Here is a 12,074-nt window from a genome sequence, read left to right on the forward strand (position 1 = left end):
GCAAGGATGGGATGTGACTGGCTCGATTGGTAAGAGGTGGACACGCAATGTTCGGTTTGAGAGCATCCTCACGGGAGCTCGTGCCCTCGCGCGCCCACTCGTGTCATGTTGAAACTTGTCCATCGACCTGAAACGGGACATTGATCCCATGATGTGTGATTCTGGCAAGCCAACCTTAATATATCGCCGTCACAGACTGGTGCTTGGCCAATTAAACACAATCGACACCAGCTGACGTGTTTTGGGGCATTTACATATTCCGTGTCTCGCGGACGGAGCAGTTAGAGCAGATTGAGTGAAGTTGTTGTCAGCATAGTTGTCTTCATAGTTGTTATCATATGCGGTCAGTGATCGTTTCTGTTACCGGTTAGAAATGCTGTTGTGGATGTTTCTCTGCCAATGAAACTGGCAATCTACAGTAGCATAGCCTACATGCCCACTTCATGATATTTTTCAGTTGAAGAAATCCAGTCGATATTTTCAATTCATAGTTTCAGGGTTAGACATCAAATCAGTGGAAATATATTCTTATATCAGAGCACACGCTCTCTGAGTCAACTTGCGCATGAAAAGGTTAAGCTGTGACTCTTCAAATGTATTTCTTTAAGCCTCAGTAATATTTAGTATTAAAAAGAGTTTGTGCATAGTAAAACGAGTATTCTTTTGCGTTTTGGGGTAATTCAGTCGAGGGGGGCAAAAATTCTCAAGGAATCCAATGACGCGCGCGACGCCTTTTCAGTACCACGGACAGTTCCACGCGCGCACAGCGTCTCCGAGGCGCGCGCTCAATGCAAACTTCACCCGCTGAATAAAATCTGGATTCCACTGCTGGAATTCAGCCATATATTTTAAATGCAACATTAGAGCAATACGAAACTGTCAACAAGGATACGAAGAAAATACAAGGACTTATAACCGGATGTCTTCAAGTAGATCCGCTTGGAATCTGTCGATCAGAGTTGAACTGGACAGGTCAGGTAAGACTGTTATCATCTGAATCTAATCTGTTGAAATCAATGTATTTTATGTGATTTCAGGAAATCGGATAGTACGACCAATGCAAACAGGAATAAACTTAGCGTTGCTAACAGTTGGTTAAAAACATGCATTACATTTTGACACCTGACACAATCAAGAAATACCAATAATAGGCTAATATTAAAAATAAATGTCCTTTTAAATTAAAATGTGTTGCATTGGCTTTGCATTTGCACAAGGATTTCGGTTTCAGACGTTTTCAAGAAGGCAATAAAAGCAAGCGTCAGATCAGATAAACAATCGCACAGGTAACATCTCATCACATATTGCTTTGAATAGCAAAACACTCCCGCTCCGGGGTGTGTCTCTAAACGCATTTCTCTGACTGTGGATGTATGGAAAGCATGTAACCATTCTAACTTTATTTGTATAAAATGTGGTTTGTTGCGGTATGTTCAACAGTTTCGCGAAGTGAAAAAAAAAAACAAAAAAACAGTGGATAGATTCAGATTAACATATCACAAGTTTGTTGACGCTGTTTGCGTGACAAATTTTATTAAAGACTAAATTTCAATGCTTGTCGATTATTCACACCACCCTGAAACGTAGAGATACTTATTATTAAGTAGGCCTATTACATATTTAGACATGTCTAACATGTTGCTTTATATAAATAAAAATAGCCTAAATTACATTTGATTTAGAATTAAGAAATTGACCAACACAATAAAGTAGCCTATACAAGTGTGTAGGCCTACTTACACTGAAAATTTAAACATTTTCTTATTATTTAAATGATATATCATTTTAGAAATAGCCTATAAGAAGGCTATGCTATGGGCTATACGTTTTACCTTACATTTTGTCCGTAAATATAGGCTAATTCATACTTCTTCTAAAAACAGTTTTCATAACATTTTAAAGTAAAATATCTATTCGGATTAATATTATATCGTTTTGCTGTTGTATGGGTACCAATTAAAAGGTTTTTACTGTAAAACATTTTTTGTTTCTTTAGAGTTTTTACAGTGTTGTGATTGTTGTTTTTAACCCAAGTGAGGAGTGAGTGCCTAACTGCTAGAAAAGTGGCTATGTCCCTGGTGTTTTTTAACCATTCAAGTTTAACCTTGCTCTCGAACCACAGTAATAATGGTGTTTGTTCATGCCCTTGGATTTGATTGTTGCCTCTCTGAAACTTTCAAAATAATGCATGGTTGTATAGGCTAGCCTTCTATTACAATGTGCAGGTTTGCCCACGTCTGCTGTCTCCTAAAATGACATGATCATCGATTCATGTTTTCGCCCATTTTTGTGTTAAGAAATAAGGCACTAAATACAATCAAGATGGAAATGAATACATGTAACGACGACCATATGTGTTTGGCTTTTGGCGAGCAGGAAGGGCATCCCAAAACAAGCTGTGGTTTAAAAATAACAGAAACAGAGGCGAACAACCGTTAGGCTGGTTAGTTTAAATAATTCAAGCTCGTGCCGGGCATGCTCTTATAGCCTATCCTGTGCTGTGAAGACTTGCGCGAGAGTCAAGAATCTCGCCAGCACGCAAGTCTCTGCTCAGAAAGGTTGGAATGAAAAGGGTTCCTTTTTAACACCAAAATCGAATGATTTTCATGACGTTCGATTCGTTAACGGTTCTCGAACGTGCATTGTTTTGTCGATGTGAACTGAAATACGTACTGTAGAGATAGTCCGATTCTCGATCGAATGACTCTTTTGAGTCGGTTCTATTTAGTGAATCAATAACCGTTAGGAATCAGTCGATTATGTGCATATGTTAATTGTTATTATAGCCTAATCAGTACTACAGTATTTAACGTGTCTGCACGTATATATGTGTATATATATAAAAGAGAAATAGTGTAAAAGAGAGTCAGAAAGAGATAAATAAAGGTAAATTCTTCAGGTCTCAGTGATCCAGCAAAGTGTAAAAGAGAGTGAGAAAGAGATAAATAAAAGTCAATTCTTCAGGTCTCAGTGATCCAGCAAAGTGGAGATGCCTCTGTGAGCACGGCAAAGCTGCGTTATCACCACAAATGCATGTAAGTGCCTCCTTATCTGCAAGTAACACAACCACACTGAAAATTGATCCACAATAAAAGTGAGAATTGCTAACACAGAGTTCATCTATAATGGCTTTTTCGACTGGACGACAAGAAGAATTTACGGTGGTGGGATAAGTCACAGATGCTGACAAGTGTCTTTGGCTGGAAATAGATTAACCGCTTGTGAGATTAATCTGCTGTGGGAGTGATTGATAGGTTACATCAACAAAGATAGTAAAAGTAATGGAGGTGTAAAGTAGGGTGTCACAGTGGCTAAGTGTGAGTACAGTCACCTCACACCAAGAAAGTCAAGTCAAGTTTATTTGTATAGCGCTTTTCACAATACAGATTGTATCAAAGCAGCTTCACAGTATTAAATTTAAATAATACAACAAAGTTTGTTTCAAGAGGAATTTATTGATTGATAAAATTAAATTAAATATCCCCAAAATATCCCCAACTTCCTGGTTCGAGATCTAGCTGAGTTGAGAGACCTTTCTGCGTGGAGTTGGTATGGTCTCCCTCTTCCTTATGTCGTTCCGAACCTCTTTTCTTTCGTCTGTGGAACATAAATCAAGATGAGTAATGTTTTTTAGTGATTTGAAACAACATGAGGATGGGGAGAGACCATTTAGAATGCAGAGCATACGCTTTCCTTATGTCCTGTGTTTGTAAAAGACACTACAGATAGTAATTAGAGAAAGTGTGATGCAAAGAGCAAAAAGATTTTGTATATGGATGTTTAGAGCCAATTAGCTTTTTTTTCTTTTGAACTCAGTAACTCAACTTTATGTTCTTAGAATCACTCAAATGTTTATTAATAAACATTCTATAATGGTATACTAATGCCTCAGTTGCCTTAAATATATAAACAACATTTGAAAGCTAGCATAAGATCCCACCCTCCATTCAGAGCGTCTCCAAAACCATGCCTCCTCCGAAACACATGAACGCGTACAGCAGGAAGCAAAGCGTCACGACGAGAGACGGCGGTAATATCTTAAAGCACATAACATTACAATAATTATGAACATAAACAACTTAAACCTGACTGCTGCAGATTCATTACAGCATTGATAGTGTTGCCATTGAAACACATAAATTCGAGTGACAAACCACTTCGAGTATAACGCCACGGGTTTCGCTTGCGGTGCTCGGTGACTGGCGTCTGTCTAACTCTGCACAGCATGAAACACACTGATGACGAGTGATGTCTGTGTGAGCAGGTGCGCAGAGGTATGGAAATACATATGTTGACAGGCAGATAGGACATCGAATGATTGCATTCAGACCGAATGCAATGATTGGACGAACATTTTATGGTCCTACGTGTTCCACAGACGGTATATATACATATAAATACATTTAGACCACTTAACTTAGTGATTGCTATCAGGATGTGAAGAGACTTTCATCCAGCATAACAAATCCCCTACCCTGCTTTTAAGTAAAGCTATAGATAATACATTTTGCATTGACACTCTTGGTCCTGATTCCTCAAGAAGACAATGGGCATATCAATTTAGCGAGTGTTTTCATTAAATAGATATCTATCTTATCATGTCTTGGATAATCACTCATTATTTTATTAATCTACCACATGATTAACAGATTAAATGATTGTTGAATGAAATGGGGTAAATTAATTCACTCTTATCTCTTAATAGCATAATAAAGTTTGGTTTTATTATGCTAAACTTTATGGACAAAGTGAGAACTGAATGATGAATATAACCCACTTCTTCTTCACAGTATGATAAATTGTGCATTCTTATGGTGTTTAACTTACCACAAATAGCAAAGATCATTGATTCAACACTGATTCAATGTTGAATCAATGATATTTGCTCTGTGCAATGGCATTTACACCATAGAGCATTATACTGTCGCAGCTTTTTGTCACCACTTTGTGAACATCAACTGAACACTTTGCGGTATAAGTTATAATGTGAATAATGTCTTAATTTTCACTATGGCTGTCTGAAGTAATGCTAAGATCCTCTGGAATGCATCAGACACATTTGATAGCAGATGGTGTGTGTTTCTTGTCAAGCATCTGGTAAAAGACTTCCAGAGAATCTCTGTGACCATGCAGATCCCAGGAGAGACTCGTGCACAGAGACAGGAGGATCTGTGTGTCTTTTGTGCATCCGTGCAATAGGGAACGTGTGTGTATATTTGTGTGTGCTTCTAATAGAAAGGGAGGAAAACTAAAACAAATGCAAATGCTTAGAACTAAATGTAGACATGGATTGGTTTTTAATCACAGTGGGTCTATGCTGTGTACTTTTTCCAAGAGGGAGAAAGAACCATATGCGAGTTCACTCACACTCCCGGGAGTATGTGTCAGATAAATACATAATGTGATGTATTAGGGTTGCATTATAGTATTTAAAGGCAAAAGGGAAACCCTGTATGCAGCATCTCACAGGTCTCCAGTGACTGGGACATGAATAATGTACACGTTTAGAGAGGGAAAGGAGAGACCATATAGAATGCAGAGGAGAAGATTTCCTTAAGTCCTCCTTGCATTTGTAAAAGACACTACAGACAATAATTAGAGAAAGTGATGAAGAATGAAGCATATATTGCATATACAAGCTGAACATTTGAGTGAAAATCCCTTTTTGCAACCGAGAAATCTCTTCATCTTTTCTGCAGTTGAATTCACTGTAGTTCGGTGTGTGTGTGGGGAATTTGATTGGCAGCATTTTAATTGCTGTTTCCTGTCTCCTTAATGCTGTACTGCATGGGTATTATTTAAATTTTATTTGTCTCTTACTGTGATCTGATAATAAGTACCCCATGTGAAAAAGTCAGGATCATTCTCTTATAATCTAAAATGCACCTTCTTAAGCTTTAAATGTCCCATTGCATGAAAATTTCACTTTATGAGGTTTTTTAACCCTAATATGAGTTTCCCTAGCCTGCCTGTGGTCCCCCAGTGGCTAGACGTTTTGATGGGAGTAAACCAAGCCCTGGGTATTTTTGAGAAAATGAAAGCTCAGACGGGCGAATCTAGAAATCTTCCCCTTATGTCGTTATAAGGGGAAAGGTTACCTCCCCTTTCTCTTCTTTGCCCGCAAAAAGAATTTGGCCCGCCCAGGAGAAAATGAGCTGCGCGAGCGCGATATTGGTTTTTCCTCGAGAGACATCATGGCTTGCAAACGAGCGAAGTGTTTGGATGTACAAATGAACACAAAAGTATTTTTTTAGTTCCTTCATCCGAGCCTCTGAAGAACCAGTGGGTTATGTGAATTTCTGATGTGTAATTGTTCAAGTTCAGACAGATAATCTTTCTCTCAAAGTCGTTCAATACTGTTTATGCATCAGTAAATCAAGCCAGTGACTAAACGATCAACTTCACGTCGTTTCTCTTAGTAGGATGAAAATAATCGTACTTAAACTGTGATTAACCCTTTCATGCATGAATTATGATACCCTCAGTCAGGATTTTTTTCCTATGTGTTTTTATTGCTCTTAGGGCATGAAAAACAAGAATTGATTTTTATTTTATTTTTTTACAAATTTTTCAAAGAGATCTTCAGATGTCCACTTGAGTGGACAGCATGCGGTTGGTTTAAACTGAAGATATACTGTATTAAATATAAGACAATAATCAAACAGATAAAGTATGTGAATTTAACAAACTAATCAATGCAATTATATCAAATAATGTGAAAACTATAAAATATATACAAAAAATATAAATGCAAAATATTGCAATGGCTTCATACAACTTCATACAAGTTGCACTTTGCGTATCTTTGATATCAGAACATGAGGACGTGATTCCATCAGAATTTTCTACAGCCTGTCAAAGTACAACTGTGGAAACCACTCAGATGCTCCCTCCAGTGCACCAGAGTATGGAGATTTACCCTTATTAGCTGATAATTCTGATTATGTTCAAGATGGACATGCACATTTCTATCATAGCCCTCCTCTGAGAAAACCTAGCGATACGTTTTTTCAATCTCATCTGAAATGATCAGTGTTGGGGGTAACGCATTACAAGTAACATAACGCATTCAGATTACTTTTTTGATGTTACAAGTAAAGTAATGTGTTACAAGTAACATGCATTACCTAATCAGATTACTTTTTGATCTAACAAGTAATTAACTACAAGTAATATGCATTACCTAATCAGATTACTTTTTGATGTAACGAGTAAAGAAACGCATTACAAGTAACATGCATTACGTAATCAGATTACTTTTTGATGTTATGAGTAAAAAAACACATTACAATAACGCACATTACATAATCAGATTACTTTTTGATGTTATGAGAAAGGAAACGCATTACAAGTAACATGCATTATGTAATCAGATTACTTTTTGATGTTATGAGTAAAAAATGCATTACAATAACATGCATTATAAAATCAGATTACTTTTTGATCTAACAAGTAAAGTAATGCATTACAAGTGTCATACATTATGTAATCACATGACTTTTTTCGATGTCAATGAAAATTACATTCTAATAATACAAATACATTTATTTACAGTAGAAAAAGTCAATGCATATTAAGTTTTTAAGTTTTAAATTTCAAAAACAATATTCACATTATAATTATGAATTGTATCTGAAATATAGCCATTGCATGCATGACGTCCACTACAGTGGACATGTGATTAATCAGAGTTTTCTCTCAATCTAAAATCAAAACTTGGAAAATTTTACTGTGATATGACTCATTAGATATTGCTTTATGCTGCAATATTTTTTTTACCTACAAGAGTCTCCTAGGATAGAAGGAATGGGTGGATATTCTGGAGCAACTTGGCATGTCTGACTGACCCTTGGTCATCTTGGTTTGGAGGGGGAAAAAATCGAAACACAAAGGCTTGCCACTTGATTGCAATTTATAGGATGATGCACCAGGGTCCAATGAAGAGATTGATGTGCAACTTTGCCATAAAAACCCGTGCAAATTCAAGAAAATGTTTTTTTAATAGCTGTCCACTGTAGTGACCACTATGCGTGAAAGGGTTAATATATATACAGAAAGCGATCAAAGAACAATGCCTTTCCAATCGCCCAAGCTGTCAATCACACAGCGCGAGTTTATCTGGACACTTGCCAAAACTCGTTATGAAATCAATGACGCTGTTACGCTGCACAACGAAGCTCTTACTGTACTTACCTCATGTTTGCATTGGTGAAATCATTAGTGAGAGTACAGAAACTGCGTTGCAATGATAAGATCTTTATTCACGCGATCAACAGGCTGTCATCTGCTCAATGCTCTCACTGCAACCTTTTATGTGATGGGAATAGATCTAATTACTTAAAAAAACTTCTCACGGTTTGTTAATCCCGATAGCTGTAATAGTAAAAACGTATAATAGCTGTAATAGTAAAAGTTTTCGAGAGAGTTCCACATGTAATGCGAGATATTTCATATGCAAGCATGTCAGCCAATCACAGCAGTGGGCGTTTACACTGAAGTCTCACAGCAGACACGCCCCTTCAAACAGAGCGTTCAAATCAGAGGCTAAAATCAGGCTAGGAAATATGCCTTTTATTTCTTAATTATAACAACTTTCTAAAAAAACATACTAACATTATAAAGGCACCCCAGGAAACATTAAAATAATCCATGCAATGGGACCTTTAAAGGAGAACTGTAATGAGTATTTTGTTTTATTGTTATATTGTCTGATACCATAAATCAGATCAAGTTGCAATGCATCCCTGTAAAGTCCTTTTTCACGGTGGCATTAAGTTAAGCTGATATAGGGCCTATTTGGAAGTATTTTAAACTATGTTTTTCTTTAAAACATCTTCTCATTCAAACAGCCAAATCTAACAGTAAAGTTAAGTTTATAAGCATAGTTCACCCAAAAGTGAAAGTTCTGTCATTATTTACTCACCCCCGTGTCGTTCCTTAGTCTTCTTTTTTTCTGCAGAACACAAAAGAAGATATTTTGAACAGTTGGACTCCACTGACATTTAGAAAGGTGCTTTTTCTTTTTTGTTGAGCAGCAGAAAGTAAGTCGCAGGTTTGGAAACATATGAGGATGAGTAAAAGTTTTTCTAGCAAATTGCACCATTTTAATTTTTGGGTGAACAGTCCCTTCAAACATCTTATACTCAGCTTAAAAAACAAACAAACATTTACTAGAGTAATAGAGTAATATATGTTTAGTGTTTTTAATTGTTACTACTTGCACTTGCTTGGCTTTTATTATTACTAATACTGAAGTAGCCTTCTTTTTTTGTCTCAAATTATCAACAAATACTCGCAATGAGTGTTTACCATTAAAACTATCCCTCACTCATAGGCTTTTGGTTGCCATGGACTCTGAAAGTAATATCCGACTAAGGGACTGGGTAAATGAGTTGTTACCAACAATTGATTCCAGCTTGACCGATTCAGGCCATTTTGTGAACTTAAAGGGTTAGTTTACTGTTTACCGAAAAATCACTTACTCACCCTCAAGTTGTTTCAAACCTGTATGAGTTTATTTCTTCTGTTAAAAAAATGCTGATAACTAGACAGTTGATGGTAGCCATTGAGTTCCCTAGTGTTTATTTTTCCTACTATGGAGTTAAATGAGTGCCGTCAACTGTTTGATTACTAACATTCTTTAAAATATCTTCTTTTGTGTTCAGCAGAACAAAGAAACTCATACAGTTTTGGAACAACAATGATTGTCCCGGCCTACATTTATTTTCATGTTCTAGTTTCACTTGGATTTCCGTCACTCACAATTGAGAAGAAAAGACTATCGCAAATTTCCGTTTCATGCTGACTTTAATAAAAATGAATGATTTCATTTAGGGCTTTTGAAGTAGACATATTTCGCAATCGAGTAATCTGTGAAGATAATCATTGGATTGTTTCCTGGTCTCATTTCCAGAAAGTGTTCTCTAACAGTCGTTTTGTCCCCTTGGAGTAAGCTGTTGTACACACTTGATTGCAATAACCCTTCAAATGGTTGATGATGTGGCCGCTCAAAGGGCCCTGAGTAAGGTGTTCAAAACCTCATTTGGACTGCAGCCACCGACTCTTTGGATGATTATCAAATAACGTGCCTGCTGGGTTGTGGCGTTACTCACACTCAGAGTTGTTCGAATTGGATTTGTGGTTTGGAGCTCCAAATTAAAAAGACATTTGTCAGCTTGTCGAAAAAGGTACTGCAATCCAGTGATTAGCAGAAATTGAAGTTGTAATTCTGTCAGTTTATTGTTTTCAGCTTCATCACTGCCAGGGTGGACTTGGCACAGCCACGGCCCAAATGTAGCGGGGACCGAGAAGCTGTCATTTGCTTGCAAGTGTGTAATGTGCATTTATCGCATGGCTAACTGTGGAAAATGGAATTTAAAATTGAGTGTTCAGAATTCGACTGCTGTGATTGCGGTTTAACTGTTGAGTGATGTGGGCTACTTTAAATAAAGCAACAGGTTGGTCGCATCAGAACATGATTCTTGGATCGATTTAAACCCTGGAAATTTCCTTTTTAGTCATCTGAAAATTCATTCTATTCCATGCAGAAGAGCCCTTGTATGGAATCCCTCTCTTACCTTTTCCTCCGTCTGCCCTGCGGTTACATAAACATGACCTCTCTCCTAGATGTGCTATTACCATATTCATGCTGCTCTTTTTGCCAGCATGAGATTGAAAATACTGAAATGGATTAACACTTTGTGAGGGTTTGCACAACTCCTCCTCCTCCTCCTTAAAGTTGCTCATTCCTTCCTCTCTCTTATTTCCTCCGCGCTCAGACAGCATCTCTCAGTTCCCCTGCTTCTTCACACTGCGTGGCTGGAGAAGTCTTGAAGAGTGGCAAAAGCAGTGGCATCAAATTGAAGAGGCCATCTGGTGAAGCGGAAGATACAAGCGATAGTGGAGAAGGAGTGGAGAGAAGAGAGAGAGAGCGGGACGGGAGGAAAATTGGACTGGATATTCAGGCAAATTTATGGGTCTTTAATTGCCAAGTATTTACATAATTTGAATAAATGTAAATGTTCTATTCCACTTCAGCACAGTTACACGGCGGTTACAACGAAGTGGCATATCTCTAGTGTAAATATGCAGACATCTCAGTAAGTGGAGATACACTAAACAGCTTAAAGTCAACATTAAATCAAAATCGATCTAATTTACCTTCTTAAAGGGATAGTTCATCCCTTTAAAGGGGTGGTTTACTGCTTTTTTTCTTTGCATGATTGTGTTTATGGGGTGCAATATAACATGTCTTCGGTTTTTTTTTTTTTTTTTAAGTCTTATTTTTCATAAATTTCACCTTTATTGTAAGCTGCTTTCTCCTCTGTCATTTGAACGACCGGTTGACTTCCTGATTCTATGAAACCACTCCCTCAGAAACAGGCAATGGGCTCAGATTGGTTAGTTGGGCCGGTGTGTTGTAATTGGCTAAACTGCGTAGTGCATGTTGTCCGGAAACTTCACGCCCATTACCTTTACGGGCGAAAGTTGCATGTGCTCCGGTCAAATGTAAATAATGGTGTGATACTGCCGTATCAGTTTGAGCCAGAATCAGACCCAGAGAGCGGCAATGAAGAGAGTCAAGCAACCTCCGCAAACACGGCTCTTACAAAACGTTTCTGAATGGTACATTTTTTATTATTATTATTCTATTCTATTCTACTATTATTATATAAGAATTTCGATACGCTGTTACTTGAAAATGCTACTGCTGCTTGTTAGCTTTTGAGATACGGTTTTCTCCTGATTAAACATTTAATATAACTGAATAAATGACTGAGTAATACCGTTTTTTAAAGTTATTGTTTTAACTTCAGCAGCTGAAGTTGGCTGTTGCGATTACATATAATTTTTTTGAACTTTATACACGTTTGTCTTATACACACAAAATAGCATCGACTACTGGCTATAAACAAACAGCGTTGGCATTGGTTTACGTTCTTGATCAAATCGAAAAATTACGTCATAAAATATACATGGAAAATACATAAAAAAAATTAGTACATAATTACAAATTCAGGTCCAAATTGTTTGTACGCGTTTGTACGTGTAAGTGGCTACTAAAGCCAGCGCCG

General features: G+C 37.2%; 1 protein-coding gene across 1 annotated transcript in view; it reads left to right on the plus strand.

Moving 5' to 3' along the window:
- The first annotated feature begins 242 nt into the window (after window positions 1–242).
- grm2a (glutamate receptor, metabotropic 2a) overlaps window positions 243–12,074 on the plus strand; it is a 51,675-nt gene continuing 39,843 nt past the window's right edge. The window contains exon 1 of the mRNA XM_082137353.1: window positions 243–977. The gene's annotated coding sequence lies outside the window, so the exon portion shown is untranslated. The remainder of the gene's footprint in view (window positions 978–12,074) is intronic.

This window comes from Leuciscus leuciscus (genome assembly GCF_965113295.1).
Source record: "Leuciscus leuciscus genome assembly, chromosome: 14".
NCBI lineage: Eukaryota > Metazoa > Chordata > Actinopteri > Cypriniformes > Leuciscidae > Leuciscus > Leuciscus leuciscus.